The 4599-nt window shown below is 45.0% G+C and overlaps 1 protein-coding gene and 1 pseudogene across 1 annotated transcript in view; one reads left to right on the top strand and one right to left on the bottom strand.

Annotated features, from left to right (window-relative positions):
• FAM186A (family with sequence similarity 186 member A) overlaps positions 1 to 4599 on the top strand; it is a 68507-nt gene that overhangs the window by 7097 nt on the left and 56811 nt on the right. The gene's annotated exons all lie outside the window — the stretch shown is intronic.
• LOC105887038 overlaps positions 1 to 4599 on the bottom strand; it is a 7488-nt pseudogene that overhangs the window by 957 nt on the left and 1932 nt on the right.

Genomic DNA, 4599 nt, shown 5'->3' with positions numbered 1-4599 from the left:
AGCTGGGACTACAGGCGCCTGCCACAACGCCTGGCTATTTTTTTGTTGCAGTTTGGCCAGGGCAGGTTTGAACCTGCCACTCTTGGCATATGGGGCTGGCGCCCTACCCACAGGGCCACAAAAAGAATACAGCAGGAAGCCGGTCATCACCTTTACTTGCATCAGCAAAGGGGTTGAAAGAGTGGAGGTTCTGCCTCCCCGTGGTGCCCCCCCCAAAAGAATTTTTTAGGATGCGTTTTCTGAATTGGATCTGGGGTTTCTGGAACTTACTCTTTAAACTGATTATATTTAAGAATACTAATGACTCTTTTCACTAACAAAGAGAGCACTGACATTTCAGGGTGTTATCTGGCAATAAAGATACGCAAAATATCTGCACCGGATGCCACTGATAAAAAGCAAATAACTGAGTGACTGTGTATATGATACTTGGGAAAATTTTTTGAAAACCAGTGAATATAATAAAGTTGGCTGGTTGTTCCTACTGTTGCTAGACCAAGTGGTGAAAGAAAAGGATGAGCTCACTCATTCAAATATCCTGGTCAAATGCCATATAAATGACCCAAAGTTTCTTATATGTGCCCAAACTGTTATCTCCTATAGCCACAGGGCTGAGATAGCTAAAAATCACACCCAAAATTTCATCCTGGGACTGCTGTTAAAGTGAGGGCTTTCCAGGTAGCACCTGTGCTCAGTGGGTAGGGCACCGGCCCCATATACCGAGAGTGGCAGGTTCAAACCTGGCCCGGCCAAACTGCAACAAAAAATAGCCAGGTGTTGTGGTGGGCACCTGAAGTCCCAGCTACTTGGGAGGCTGAGGCAAGAGAATTGCCTAAGCCTAGGAGTTGGAGGTTGCTGTGAGCTGTGACCCTACAACACTCTACTGAGGGCGATAAAGTGAGACTCTGTCTCTAAAATTAAAAAAAGGGGAAAAAAGGTGAGGGCTTTCCTTTGGAAAGAACAGGGCTCTGAAAGTTGAAATGGCAGCCTGTGCAAAGACCTTCGTGAACCTATGGATAGGGAGCTCCTAAATTCCGTTGAGACTTCTTTGCCAGTGGAAGAGGCCTCTTCTGTCTGATCTTCTGTCTGCATCACTTGAGAAAACTGTAGAGACCTCCCCTTAGACATTTTTTATGGAAGACAGTCCTGAGTCTCCTTAGGACCAGTCTCCATCACCCCTCTCTGTTTCTAAACTGTAACTAGACCCGAGTCCCAGCACACCCCTAATGGTGACATAAAAAGTGAGATCTATGAGAAGTTTCACTCTACTCAAAAACAAAACAAAACAAAACAAAAAAAGACAACAGCTTGATTTTAACTTTTACATACAAAAATTCAGGGAACATGTATAGGGCTAGCTATTAATTTTGTGGGATCATGGTGGAAGGAACATAAATTTGGATCAGGCTGAATTTATTGTTATGGTCTCATTAAAGAAAGATTCTGCATTTAATGTTGCAGCTTGGGAAGTTAGAAAAATTGCTAAGATTTGTTGGTTTGGCTAAAACATGGACCAAAAGGGGATTCACAGTGAGTTGGAAATACCAGACTTGCCTTGGTTTAACCTTGAGGAAGGAATTCAAAGGATTAAGGAATTTGAAATGTTAGAGTAGATTTGTCATTTAAGACCTACTCATTGGCTTGGCACCTGTAGCTCAGCAGCTAGTGTGCCAGCCACATACACTGGAGATGGCAGGTTCAAACCCAGCCCAAGGCTACCAAACAACAACAACTGCAACCAAAAAATAGCTGGGCACTGTGGTGGGTGCCTATAGTCCCAACTACTTGGGAGGCTGAGGCAAGAGAATCACTTAAGCTCAAGAGGAGTTGGAGGTTGCTGTGAGCTGTGACACCACAGCATTCTACTGAGGGTGAAAGAGTGAGACTCTGTCTAAAAAAAAAAAATATATATATATATAAAATATATATGTTATATATATACAATAATATGATATATATGCATTTTTTCCTTTCATTTGGACATGAAGACAGAGTATAGTTAGATCATGGTGCTATGTTTGTTTATTTGCTTTTTTGAGACAGAATCTCACTCTGTGCCCTGGGTAGAGTATCATGGCATCTTAGCTCACAACAACTTCAAACTCTTGGGTTCAAGCAATCCTCTTTCCTCAGCCTCTGGAAATAGCTGGGACTACAGGTGACTGCTATAACACCTGGCTAGTTTTTCTATTTTTAGTAGAGATGGGGTTCTTACTCTTGCTCAGGCGATCCACCTGCCTCAGTCTCCCAGAGTGCTAGGATTATAGGTGTGAGCCACCACACCCGGCCTTGGATAACATTTTAAAAATCTATTTTGCTGGCTCGGCACCCGTGGCTCAAGTGGCTAGGGCGCCAGCCACATACACCTAAGGTGGTGGGTTTGAATCCAACCCGGGCCCGCCAAACAACAATGAAGGCTGGAACCAAAAAATAGCCGGGCATTGTGGTGGGCGCCTGTGGTCCCAGCTACTTGGGAGGCGGAGGCAGGAGACTCCCTTGAGCCCAGGAGTTGGAGATTGCTGTGAATGATGCCACGGCACTCTACCCAGGGGGATAGCTTGAGGCTCTGTCTCAAAAAAAAAAATCTATTTTGCCAATAGTTGTCTTTTTTTTTTTTTTGAGACAAAGCCTCAAGCTATCACCCTCAGTAGAGTGCTGTGACATCACAGCTCACAGCAATCTCCAACTCCTGGGCTCAAGTGATTCTCCTGCCTCCGCCTCCCAAGTAGCTGGGACTACAGGCGCCGCCACAACACCCAGCTATTTTTTAGGTGCAGCTGTCACTGTTGTTTGGCGGGCCCTGGCTGGATTCGAACCCGCCACCTTAGGTGTATGTGGCTGGCGCCTTAGCCGCTTGAGCCACAGGCGCCGAGCCCAAAAGCTGTCTTTTGATAGGAGAGTTTAGTCTTAGCCATTTTAACATTTGTTTTCTCTATACCTTTTTTCCCCCTTGTTTTTACATTACTGTGGTTTTTTGTTTTTAGTTGATTCTTGGGTCATGAAACATTTTAACTGCTTCCTCATTTCTTTTTGTTCATTTGTATATTTCATCATTATCTTCTTTTAGTCATATCTTAAAATTGCCAGGGCACAATGGCGCACTCCTATAATCCTAGCAGTCTGGGAGACCATGATGAAAGAATCACTTGAGATCTCAAGACCAGTGGAACAACAGTGAAACACATACCTTGTTTCTACTAAAAATAGAAAAACTAACTGAGCATGGTGATACACATCTGTTGTCCCAGCTACTCAGGAGGCTGAGGCAGGAACATTGCTTGAGCCCAGGAGTTGGAGGTTGCAGTGAGCTCTGATGATGCCCCTGCATTCTAGCCAGGTCAGTGTAAAATTCTGTAAAATTAAAAAAAAAAAAAAAAGCAGTCCTAAAACTTTAACACTGTAAGGCTGGGCTTGGTGGGTCATGCCTGTAATCCTAGCACTCTGGGAGGCTAAAGAGGGTGAATTGTTTGAGTTCACAAGTTATTGACCAGCCTGAGCAAAGACAAGACCCCATCTCTACTAAACAAAGAAAAACTGAGGCAAGGGCAGTGCCTATGGCTCAGTGGGTAGGGTGCCGGCCCCATATACCAAGGGTGGCAGGTTCAAGCCCAGCCCTGGCCAAAGTGCAACAACAACAAAAAATAGCTGGGCATTGTGGCAGGCACCTATAGTCCCAGCTACTTGGGAGGTTGAGGCAAGAGAATTGCCTAAGCCCAAGAGCTGGAGGTTGCTGTGAGCTGTGATGTCATAGCACTCTACTGAGGGCAATAAAGTAAGACTCTGTCTCAAAAAACAAAACAAAACAAAACAAAACAAACAAAAAACTGAGGCAAGAGGATCTCTTGATCACTTGAGCCTGAGTTGGAAGCTGCTATGAGCTATGACACGACAGCACTCTACACAGGGTGACAGCTTGAAATTCTGCCTCAAAAACAAAACAAAACAAAACAAAACAACTTTTAACACTCTAATTTGAATTCATACAAATTTGGTTTCAGTAGCATGCAGTAACTTTCCTCCTATACAATACCAACCCCCTTTCAATTTTTTTTTTTTTTTGAGTCTCACTTTTTGCCCTTGACAGAGTTCTGTGGTGTCAGAGCTCACAGCAATCTCAAACTCTTGGGCTTAAGTGATTCTCTTGCCTTAGCCTCCCAAGTAGCTGGGACTACAGGTGGCCACTTCTATGCCTGTTTTTAGAGATGGGGTCTTGCTTTTGCTCAAGTTGGTCTCAAAACTATGAGCTTGGGCAATCCATCCACCTCCGCCTCCCAGAGGGCTAGAATTATAGGTGTGAGTCACTGCACCTGGCCTCCCCCTTTCAATTTTTTTTGTTTTTTTTTGAGACAGAGCCTCAAGCTGTCCCCCTGGGTAGAGTGCCATGGCTTTACTTCTCGTGGCAACCTCCAACTCCTGGGCTCAATTGAGTCTCCTGCCTCAGCCTCCCAAGTAGCTGGGTCCACAGGCGCCCACCACAACGCCCAGCTATTTTTTGGTTGCAGCTGTCATTGTTGTTTGGCGGGTCTGGGCTGGATTCGAGCCAGCCACCTTAGGTGTATGTGGCTGGCACCTTAGCCACTTGAGCCACAGGCACTGAGC

This window comes from Otolemur garnettii, unplaced genomic scaffold, assembly GCF_000181295.1.
Source record: "Otolemur garnettii isolate 467f Iridium unplaced genomic scaffold, OtoGar3 scaffold00043, whole genome shotgun sequence".
Taxonomy (NCBI): Eukaryota; Metazoa; Chordata; class Mammalia; order Primates; family Galagidae; genus Otolemur; species Otolemur garnettii.
The sequence above is the reverse complement of the archived record's forward strand: the minus strand, read 5'-3'. Positions and strand labels throughout refer to the sequence as shown.